Source organism: Phaenicophaeus curvirostris, chromosome Z (genome assembly GCF_032191515.1).
Source record: "Phaenicophaeus curvirostris isolate KB17595 chromosome Z, BPBGC_Pcur_1.0, whole genome shotgun sequence".
NCBI lineage: Eukaryota > Metazoa > Chordata > Aves > Cuculiformes > Cuculidae > Phaenicophaeus > Phaenicophaeus curvirostris.
In genome coordinates, this window is record NC_091431.1 from 5,551,490 (window position 1) to 5,563,629 (window position 12,140).

Here is a 12,140-nt window from a genome sequence, read left to right on the forward strand (position 1 = left end):
AAGGAAATGTTATTATTTGTGTTTTCCAGAACTAATTGGCTTGAGAAGAATGTGATCTTTAAAAAAAAGTTGTTTTCTATTGCAACTCTTTCAGATGTCAATGGAAACTGAGCATTTACATGTCAAGTGAGCAATTCCTGTGAATCTGTAGCAAACAAGTGTCACACACATCCTAGTGCTCCAGTTACTGCTTTGTCCTCTGGTGGCCTCCAGGGTATGTGGGGCTTTAGGAGGTTAGTGGCAGGGAGAATACGTAAGATGAATACCTTGTGACCTTCTGCACCTTTGGTCACCACAGGTGAAGCAGGGTTACTTGAATTTCATTTTTAATCAATAAAGAGCTGTAGGAATTGCATTTTAAATTCACACAGTTTAATTTCTCTGCAAGGCAATTATCCTTCATGATAGGAATAGCGTAGAATTTTTGGATGATCCAGGAAGAGAATCATAGAATAACCAGGTTGGAAGAGACCCACTGGATCATCGAGTCCAACCATTCGTATCAAACACTAAGTCATGCCCCTTAGCACCTCGTCCACCTGTGCCTTAAACACCTCCAGGGAAGGTGAATCAAAAAATAGCTAATATGGGAAAAGTTATAACTGTGTATTATATCTGTCCCTTGTGCAGACAGTATGAGAAGTGATATATGAAAGCGCATAATATTTCCTGTTGCTTTAGGCACACCAAAGTAATTCTCCATTTTATTTTAGGACAGGAATGTTGGATGTCTTCATTTTCTCCTGTGAGAACCTCATTTCCGTTCTGGTTTCATAGGTTCTTTTAGTGGGTGGCACAGAGCTCCTAACCACTTGAATCCACTTTGAAACTATAGAGGCTTGACTTACCTCATTTAAGGTGGCTCAGGCAGGTAGTAGAGCGTTGGATGAAGTGAGCTACTACTGCCTTTGAGGGTTCTCACATCAAAAATACCACTGCTCTTTTTCATCGTCACTGGTGGCAGATGGATGTGCCTTCTCTTTCTGATTCTCTAGAAGTAGTGTGAAGGCAAATTAGTGTCTAACATAATTCTTCAGGTGAGTAAAATATGCTATTCCAACACTTATGCTGTGCCATCTATAGCAACATGTATAAGGTGAAACTAAATTCAAGCCATTTTAACACAAAGTCCCGAAGGCCTTCACAGGGATGCCTGGTCAGCATAGCTCATGTTTTTAGCTTTAACTATCAAGCCCCCAGGAAATTTCATAAGCCCACAGGCAGCAGTAAGCAGAAGGTAACCACTAAGTCTCTGCTGTGTAGAGAATATAGTCAATCCTTTTTTTTTTTTTTTTTTACCTGTGGGTAAAAATGACTGCAAATTACTCCATGGAACGTGTGCCTTTCATAGCGGCCTTTTGTGTAATTGCTCCTTTCTAGGAGAAAGACAGCCACATGCTGTGCTGCTGGGTTGTGTACCCCACCCTCCCCAAAACCTAGAACAGTAAATCCTTGCTTATACCATCAGAAAACAGGGCTTTAGGTCTGTTGCTAACATGATGCTTTTGAAGGGATCTCTAAGGAGGTGGCTCCCTTACATGTTAAGTAAAGTCATGCCCTTTTTGAGTAGTGTGGACTGTTTCCTTTTAAAACAGCCCTCTTTGTGTGAATGAGCTAGAGTGTGGGCTGCCTCTTTTTTTTTTTAAAAAAAAAAAAATACAGCCCTCCCTCAGTCTGTGACATCACGGCCCTGTAACTAGCTGGGGAAGGAATTTCACTTAACAAGTCAAAAAAAGTGAAGGTTCTTCTGAAAAACACCTTTTTGGGGGTTTGCTTCAGAATTTACGGGAACAGAGAGAGAAAAGGGGTAAGCTAAGATTTCTGACCTGTGACTTGTATTTTCTTTGACCCTTTATCATTCAATAGCAGGAGTAGTATTTAAAATACCGTTTTTCTCTGTGATATCTGTAGCATTCATTGCTCTCTGGCTGGTCTGTTGTAAACAGTAGGCAGAGCTTTCTGAAATTTACAACTCCCTACTTGCATGTAATAAGTTAGAATATTGATTGTAGGGAGAAAAAAAACTTTTCTGTATCCTGTACATGTTATGACTTGGAAAACCATGCACATGTTCATTTGGCTGAATTCTTTAATTGTTCTGGGGGGTATGATCAAATATGTTATCCTTCTTGATACTGTAAAGCAAACTTCAGTCGATAAAAAGGTGTTAAGGGTGTCTGTTCAGCTTCAGCTTTTAGCTGTCTAGCACCGAAGGAAATTAAACATAGTAATGTGAGCAGCATTCCTGGTTTCTATGGCATTTGATGCATGCTGTGACACTTAGTTGATGCCCATGTGCATGCACCAGAATAGTACATCCATAAGCTTCTGAGAACTAAAGAAGGATATTTTACGGTAAAGTATCTGAAAGCCAATATGACATGATCTTACCTTTTCGCCTTTGTTTTTTATGTACACAGACCCCATAGGCTGAAGTCTCGTGCAGTCACTTCAAATACTGAAAACTGAGTTGCTTCTCATGTGATGGGCTAGTAACCAATACTGTTTTGAGAAGATCTATTTAAACCATTTTGTCTGCCACCCCCTTCCCCTAAAGCGACGTGACTCAGAATGTGTCAAACTTCTGTTTATACCAAAATGTGAGGTGATGCTTTAAGTTTAATGGTGAGTGTTTTTACAACTGCTTAAAATACCTCTAAGCAAGCATTTCCTATCATATAGCAAGTTATCTGAGAAATACAGATGACAGAAACCCTTAGTGTAACAACTTACTTGGTGTTAGTGGTCGTGCCGACATGAAATAAAATAACCAGTGTTTATTTAGTTTTTCTGTAATTAGGAAAAAAAGAACCTACAACTGAGGGGTCAGAGCAATTAAACTTTCCAAGCAGAGCAGTTTGAGCTGGAATAGCCTGTTCAGTTAACACCATTTTCCCCCACCATTATCTTAATTCTCCGCTTGCTGAAAGAGCAAGTGATGAATGTCTTAATCAAATAATATCCTAATGTAGTCCAGATGGGCTGTAGGTCATTTAATCAGTGGCTTTTCAGCAGGAAAAGAACGAATAATGAGTCTTCGGTTAGAAGAGGGGAGGGGAGCAGGGGCAGAAGGATGGGAAGTAGTAGGTGCTGAAAGGGAATGTCTTATTCCATGGAATTTCTCAACTGCCTTTTTCCCAAATAAGGAATTAGAAAAAAAATCCTATTCAAGTTTCACAATCGATGAAATCTTCTGCAGGAAATAGTGAGATGACCATAGTACTTAGTTTGTGTTACAAGCAAAGCTTAAGTGAAGTTGCTAACTGCTCACAATATGTAACTCACGTGGTAGGTCATATTTATAGCCTGAGGACAGCAATGGCATGTGGAGAATTTAGCAACATCCTCCTTTTTAGAGACGGCACACATTTGGCCTCTTACTAGCAAAACTGTTCTGTACACCCTGTAGTCTGACTTCTTTTACTGTTAAATACTACTTACTTGCTGGTAATTTGTTCAAATGGTGCATCAGAGTTCTCTGATCATCTTGGCTACACTGACCTCATCATTTAACAATACTGCTTTTCATTTTGTGGGTGTATATCTTTAAACAGGTATTTTTCTACATGCATCATCCAAAAAGTTAAATTACATACATGCTTTCAGAGGAAGAGACCTGCAAATTGCAGTCCACTAGAGCTGCAAGGTTTGGGCTGTCATGTAAAACCTCTAGCTTGTAGCCCATAACCATGGTATGTTTCTGGAAAAGGGGACTGGAGTGAAAGCCTTGCTGTGTAGTGGTTTCCCGGTGGGCTCTAAGCGTGGTGACACATTGGAGAGTATGAGTCAGACGGGGTGGTGTGCCAGGCTCTTTTTGGAAGTAGCTTCTCTCCCCACTTGTGCGTGTAACACAGCTATTGGCAGAGACTTCAGTTGTGTCCTTTGATCACCATCATATTCTCTCCCTCTACACTTGTGTAATTTGAGTGATTTTTGAGCTAGGACTAGGCTAGATTTCCTCTTTTTTTTTAATGTCCTCTCAGTTTTCCTTTGATTACATTCCAGTGATCTGCTTTTGCCTGAATCTGGAAGTAACAGCCTAAAATGAAGTTTGGGTAAAGCTAAATATAAATTGGAACCTTTTTAAGCCACAGGAACACTGTCTTTATAGGGAATTCTAGGATTCTCTAGCTTTAAAATAGCCTAATTTCCTCAAAAAAACAGGGAAGAAGGCAATCCATGGAATGCTGCTCAAGCACCAGCTTGCTCATTCAGCTCTGGTACTCCAATCCTCCCAATGCTCACTGCCTACAGTGAAATGTTGTCCTACTCTTTCTGCTGCAGGTAGAGCAGGCTGACATTGGTTGAGACGCACTGCAACATGCAGTTACCTAGGTGTACCTTGGTTTAAGGAGATTTTGCAGTGATGGATCTTAACCTAATGGATGAGAGCAGCTGTAAAAAGTTCTACTGGTGGAGATAAAGCATCAATAGTAATTCTTAACCTTCTTCAGCTCTCAAAGAGAAATAGGTGTTTAGCCTTTTTTCACATTTCTGAACATCACTCATTCCTTTAGCACTCTGCACCATCACGTCTAACTGTCAAACTCCAGTAGATCTGCAACAACTGTTCCTGTTAGAAGTGCAGCAAATATTCATTAGTCTTCAGGAAATAGTTAAAAGCGGTATGATATCCAGCAGTTGGTATTTGTGAAGCAGAGAAGTGAAAGAAAGTGGAAAATAATCTGTCTTAGTCTTTGTTTGCAAAGGTTTGTAGGTGCTTGCTTTGATTAAAGCGTTCGGTTTCTACTATGTTGCCCTCGAAAGTAAGTAGTGAAAGAACTCCAGCGTAACAGGGATCATGTATCTTTGTTCAGAAAATGCAGTTTCGGCCATCTGTGAAAGATTTATAGAACTCTCAGCCAGTGAAAGAATCTGTATCATCGGAAGACTTTAATTTAATACTAATGCATCTCATAAAGCCTACTTCTGTGCACGTGGCATGTTTATATCTGTTCCTCCACTGTGTTAAAAAGGTGTTCCTAGCAGCTGTAAGATCTGCTCAATGAATAAGTGAACTGCATGGCCTTTTGTCTACGTTTACTGTCTTCCTCCTGCTCCTGCCTAACCCAAATTCCTTCCTCAGGAGGTCCTTTTATTATGCCCCAAAATGATTAATATGCCAGTATTTTTCCCTAGATCTTGCATTTACAGGGCTCAATTGTAGCTCAGTTCTTTAGATGGAATAGGAACCTCCTGCCCCTGATGAAAAGACTAAGGAATTCTGGAAATTCCCCTCTCTCATTGTTTTTTTTCATGCAAGTGACCGTAAAGGTCACCTTTTCCTTTCGCTGACATTATCTAGATGGGTTAGAGAGTATTAAAAGCAAGGCTTAGTTTAGCGTCCTTTCTCCTCCCTGCTGGGATTAGATCATGCATTACCAGTGCAATTGTTCCATCTTCAACATGTGTTGGGCAGATTTCAATTGCAGCATTTTGTGAGACTGTGATGTTTCATGCATGCATTCAGAAGTCGTGTTCTGCTCAACTCACTATCTGTATTTTGCACTCTGTTAAGCTGAATATTTTTCCGTCCTTATTCGATTGAGATTTCTCCACTTTCACTTAACAGTAAACCAGAGGCTGAACATTAGAGTGCTATGAACAACTGAGCTATGAGCTCTGAGCTTGGGTCTACCTGAGGGCAACCTGTCCAAGGAGAGTGCAAATGCAGTGGTTCATGATGCAGGGGTTCATCTGTGGCATTCAGCACTGAAGAAGAAATTGTCCTTCTGTGTATTAAGGATTGTGTCGTACCTTGTATTCCCTGCAAATTAGTGGACAATTTTCTAATCGTGTCGTGCTACTTACATGTTAGTTGTATGCAGTGTGCTTCATTTCCTCCAGCAAACCATAGCACTTCCTTAGGTAACACTGGAGACTGCTTCAGAAGATCGAATTTACATATGCTGTTGGAAGCATTTATTCTTGTTCCAGCAAAGACAGATTTAGAGGCATGCCACAAAAAAGTAAACCTTAGGAAAAATGTTTAACAAAGTTAAAAAGAAGTAACCATCTATAGTGGTATGGTTGATTAATAAGCTAATAACTTTGTATTGACCTTGAGCCTAGTGCTGCGTCTCTGCAGCATTGTTTTATTTCTCATACCATCACACAGAGCGTACTGTCCTGGTCATTCTGTCCTGAGTAACTGAGTGAAGCAATAGAAGAAATAATACTTAACTGTGCGTTTTTCTGTTGAGATAGAAATCAATTTGGAAGTGAAAGGAGCATCAAGAGTAGTATTCGAACTCGTAAGAGTGGTGGGAGAATTGAAAAACACATTTTTCTGGGTGAAATGCCTTCTTATGCATGCATTCACTGCTCTAATATACTCAAACTTTTAGGCTGACCTACATTACAAGAAGTCAAATTGCAGAGAACAAGAAAATGGTCAAATACGGGTTATTGTACCTGCAATCATATTGTCACCAATTTACTGATCTCCTGGGTACTATTTGTTCCTAGTTCTCCCCACGTGTGTGAAACACCATTCTGGAGCTCTTCAGGGCATCCTATTGTCTGGAGGCAGATTGAAAATGAGTGAGGTGGAGTGTGGCAGTGCCAAACAGTGCTGAAGTTTCTGAATGAAAGTTTAATCATGTACTTCCTGTAATTTCAGATTTGCATCTTGATTACTGTAGAACTGAGCAGAGCTTTCACAGCAAAGCTAACCAGCCCTACATACTCTGGTATCCAAGTCTACACCACTTGATCATAAACACTTTCCCTAATGCCAGCTGTGTAACCATCATACTCTAATAGCCCCTCTGATGTTTTTCTTTATCAGAGTTGATATTTCTTTTTATTCAGAAGGTAGTAGCCTTCTGTCCCAAAATATTAATTTCTATAAAAATCACTTTGTCCGTAAAGGTGCTTCATGCAGTTACAGTTCTTTTCAGAAATGAAAGTACTTAATAAAAAGCAGTTGGCCTTTAGGTTATTGGTTTGGGGTTTTTTTTACAGTAGCTGCACAAGCTATTTAATTACACAGTTTAATTTAAAGAAGGAAGATACCTATTTTTCTTGTCTCTGACAAAAAGCTTTGTTGTTTGTCTTTGAAGGCACAGAAAATACTGGAGCTACAGAGACATGTTTGAAAAAATACAGTGTAATTCATTGCATGCTCATCATTAAAGTATCCTACCATACAGTGTATGCTTACCATTGAAGTTGTGGATAATTTTTGAGCCATTTTTCTCCATCCTTAATTTATTACAGCAGCAAAAGAATATTGGACTTGATTTGAAAAAGAGCTTTGTAGTGTGTCACATCAGGAAGCTGCAGCCTGTGGCTCAGCTGGAATGAAAAAGAATATCACAAACCCTTTCACATGCTTTCTGAGCAAATAGAATTACAACTTCTTGTCTAAAACAGACCAGGAAAAAGGAAGAGCTCTCAGGAAATTTCACACAGCAAGCTCTCCTAGGGGCCACTTCTTGGGGCACTGTATCCATGCATCCCTTGTTACTATCTGTACTCCAAAAGAGGCCTCCACTGCTGCTTAAGAGCGTGGTAGGTAGTATGAAGTTAGATTGATTTTTAGACTGTAGTCTTGTGATTCGTGAAGTGGTTAGAAGGAGATAAATCAGCTTTTCATAAAGAAAATTTGCCTACTGTACTGTCTGGCTAACTCAGTTAAGTCACAGAAGAGCACAGGGAGCTGATCACAGAGAATATACTTGTCACACTCATTTCTGATAACTGAAACATATTGGCAGTGGTTTCCATCTGTGTATTGAAGACACTGCACTGCACTGTGAGAGGAACAGGCCAGGTTTTGCTTTTTATGTGCAAGTAGGATTATGAATGGAACTATTCAGGGGAGTGTCAGCATGTGCCTGACATGTCTTAAATTCAAGAAAATCTGGCAGCAGGATTTGGGGATGATTTTTTTTTTATAAAACTTGAATTTTATCCTATTACTTAAAGAGAAAATTTGTAATCTTTTGGGGCAACACTTTCCATAGTACTTTTAAAACCCTTAGGAATCAATATAAAAATATCATCTGGGAGAATAGGACTTCTTCAACCAGGAAAGCATGAAGACAACACTTTGGGTTTGGGTTTTTTTCTTTTTTTATGAAAAGTCATGGTTCTTATAGGTAGTGTGGGTAAAAGTCCCCTACCTTTCCTTGAGCTGCCATCATCAGCTGCATCCCTTTTCTTCTCCAGTTTCAGGATCTTTTTGAACAGTTCTTCTCTGCTGCTGCTTTCTCTTAGCTCACCAGAACAGGAAATTTACAAAACACAAAAGTGTTTATCTCATTTCTTCAGATTGCTTTCTGCAAATCCTCCCAGCTGGAGCAGCCTTGTCCCTCCTGTCATGAGGGGGATCACCACATTTTTGGAGGTGGATGGGGTGGCAGCTGCTGTGGGAGGAATGGGGCACACCAGTTGGCATGAGACAGGAGTCATCACAGTGGTTTGGACTTTTATTCCCACTTGGGGTGAAGTGGGATAATGGCACCTTTCTGAGCACCTGTTGTGTAGTAGTGAACATGAAGCATGAGGAATGGGTGCTAGCACGTTTTACAACTTTCATTTTGCTTTTCTTGCTCTTCAAGAACTGCAACACTTCCGTGTCATACCATTCTTCTACAGAAGATGACTTCTCTAAAGAATTACTTGCTATTACTAGCAAGAATGGAAGAATATCTCTTGGCTAGGGGTTTTCTCGCTGGACAAACTAGCCATCTGGAAGCACAGAGGTACAGATGACTTCTATATCTTTGCAAGGCTTCTGACTATCTCCATCTGTGACGCAGATGGTGACTGCATTCTTCAAAAGGATGAGCTGAATGAAAGCAGTCCCTCCCTTGAAGATTTGCCAGTTTCAGGCCCCTAGCGAATCCATCATTTGGTTCCTTCTCCTTTGAAAGAGATGTCAGAGAGGCAGGCCAAGGCAGTAGATGAAGAGGGAGAAGATGATTGACATCAGCAAGGAGGTGTGGATTAGCAAGTCGACCATACACAAATGTGATTTTAAGTTACATTATTTCACTAAAACTGCAACAGGCATGGCAGGCCCAAAGGTTAGATCCAAGAGCAAAGGGAAAAGTGTTGAACAAAGTACTGGCTCAGTGATAAATCTGTGGGAGGAAAAGTGTGTGCAGTGCAGGACATCTCCAAGGAAAATGGAGTCTAAAGAAATGGGAAGTCAACAATGCTGATGACAGTAGGAAACCAAAAGCATCAAAAGCTGTCCTGAGACTTGGCTGGAGTGATTGGCAGAAGTCCACAATAAGGAAACTGTGTTTTGGATTTTTTTTAAATTATGAAATGTTTTTACTTATTCAATCTTTTTGTCTCTTCCTCCTTCCCCATGCTGTTGCTTCAAAAGAATGTCGATGTGGTTCACAAAAATTGCCTCCCACTTGTTGTCATCTGCATTTTGTGTTGCATTAAACAAAGGAAGGCACTGGCAGTACATTTGCTGGGTCTTGCTAGTAGCACACCCACAGTTTTTCCCTCCTAAAAGGATTGATTGCCCAAACACTTACACTTTTGTAGATGAAGAATTCAACCAAGGAGGAAATATGCTAATAATTCTCTAAGCTGCTAATAACTGCAGTTTAGTAAAGTGCAGCAGCATTGTGGAAATGACACTAATTACCCCACTGCATCTTGACTTAAACAGAAATGAATGTGTATTCAGAGATTGTGTAAATCTAACAGTAACTTCTGGAAAATCTGGATCTAGAATGAGTGTATGGAAGTCACTGGGAACACTGTATTGCTGATTGCAATTAGGATTGAATGCTGTTCTTTTCCCATTTACAGGCGTTTGTAATGGTACAGGCTTTGAAAAGCCTGCTCGCTGTTGGTACATACTAATAACGGAGTAGCAAAAGCAGCCCTCTGGCGAGCTTGCCTCCTTCTGCCAAACTGGAAAGGCAGGGGGTCGTTGTGTCCCACCACCCTTCTTCTCCTCGTCTCCCACCCATGGTGTCATCATCCCAATGTGTGTCATTTTCCCGGACTCAGCCAGTTATCTTGAACAAACTCTGTGGCCTGAACTATCTTGGAAAGCTTTGTTTTGTCAGCTGCTTTGATCTGTATGATCTTCTCAGTTATGTTCCTAAGATAATTCATCAGTGGATTGACTGGTACTCCTACCAGGAGTGTCTGGAGCATACTGTCATTGTCATGGCCTCATGAGATTGTTCCCAGATTCTGAAAAAAAAAAATGCGTTGAGGGAAAAACTGGGGTGTTCTTAATTGTGGGATTTTTCCTCCTCTGCAATTTCTCCCTGACTTCTCTGCCCTGCTGAGAGCCCTCCTTCTCACTCAGTTACTAGTCCCTGGCAGAGAAAGATTCCCTCCCATAAGCAGCAATGTTTCCTCACAGGTTTTACTGCATAATTGCCTGTCTTACTGTGTAATTATGTGTCACACTAATTGCACAGGCGCATGCACTTTCAGAATTACATAGTGTTATAAATACGTGCCCCTGATTGGACAGTTACATGTATATGCCTTAATTATGAGCTATGGATTGCAGCTATGATGGGAGGATGTGCTCTTACTCATTAAGAAACTGGTAAAATACTGTGCCTGTCTTTCTGTTGACTAACTTGAATATCCAAATGGGGTATGATTCTAAACAGTTCATACATTAAATCAGTGATGAGAGGAGACTTGCTTTAGTGAACTGGGTCTCTGAGGCAACCGAGGAATTATTCCCAGCTGCATGGTACTAGAAGCAGAGAACCCAGGATGGGGTGGGGGGCCCACTAGCTCTGATTTGGCTCTGCAGGGAGATGTGTTTCAGTTGCTGGGACACAGCTCCATTGCTTGATTTTCTGTGTTCATTGAGGATGTATTCTTGTGCCTATACAGGACACGTAATTGGCTACCAATGTAACTACTGACTTCAGTCTGTCTGATTAGAAACAAATGTTAGAAGGAGCATTATGGATACTCACAGTGTGTGTGAAAAGTAACAGCCAGCAATTACCTGCACTGGTGCTTATGTCCCTTTGCACAGGCTGTTCCAGGTAGCAATGTCTCCTTTTGGCACCAGCAAGTCAGGAGGGGGAGATTTAAACTCAAGTATCAAATAGGTAGTGCAGTCTTAGTCCTGTCACCTGAGTACCCATTGTGTCGTGATACCTGGAGCTCCACAGCCAAATCAAGAGCAATTCTTGCTTGTTCAGGTTAAGAGAAAGTTTTATTCTTTAATTCATGCTGTGCCCCCTCAAAAAAGTAAGAACTTTTTATACTGGTTGTTCTGTATTGGTTTGCAGAACATCTGATTTCTTGAATATATCCTTAATAGGACTAAAGGAGAAACTCAACACATTTAGAAAAAATGTAAAATGAAAAAAATGTAGCATACTTTAAGAAAAGCACTGCTTGAAACTTCAGCTGGGGAATTTCTGGGTTCAACAGAGAGTGAAATGCAAGTAGAACCAGTAAAATATGTCAAGTAAAATATATAGACAAAAGCAGGTTGGTTATTTGTTTGTTTTTGAAGGTTTTTCCCAGTGTTACAAGCACAATTAAGAAGAAAATATCTTGGCTGAAGCCAGCATTGTCTTCGACTGTATACAACTGCATAATTAGACACTTGTTCAAAGTGCTTTTAGAAAAAGAGCTTTTCTGGCTGGCTGGCTATAATTCCTTAAGGTGTGTCGAATGTGTTTTACTGCCTATATAAAGCCAGAGGCAATGTGATTGTTCAGGTCACCGGTAAATGCTGTTGTGCTCCTAGCTGATCATCCTTTGCTGCAGTGTTTATTAATAGCATGCAGGAGAAGGGAGACAGCACAGCAAGGGCAGGGCTGACTAGCAGACAAGAATGCTCTTGTTGGGCAACCACTGAATTCACAGGATTTGATCAGTGCCATTTGTTTCCAAAGCGCATGCCTCAGCAGTTGTATGACATAGAAACACCTGTCGAAAGAGAGCCAGAAACCTTAGATATCAAGTTTCTTTTTTAAAGCACTGTTCAAAGTTGACAGATTTGTCACTTCTGGTTTTCAAGAGTTAGGAAGAGCTAACAAGAGTTGGCAAGTTCTTTGTGAAGAATAATGTTGAAAATGCCCTCTCCTTCTCTTTTGATGTTTCCTTTATTTGCCTTTTCTGCAGTAAAGAGATTTTTGAGAAATTCATTGGCATGTTACCAGCTTCATCAA

General features: G+C 40.4%; 1 protein-coding gene across 6 annotated transcripts in view; it reads left to right on the forward strand.

Annotated features, from left to right (window-relative positions):
• The window catches only part of PALM2AKAP2 (PALM2 and AKAP2 fusion), a 262,238-nt gene that overhangs the window by 225,001 nt on the left and 25,097 nt on the right, over nt 1-12,140 (forward strand). The window lies entirely within an intron of this gene.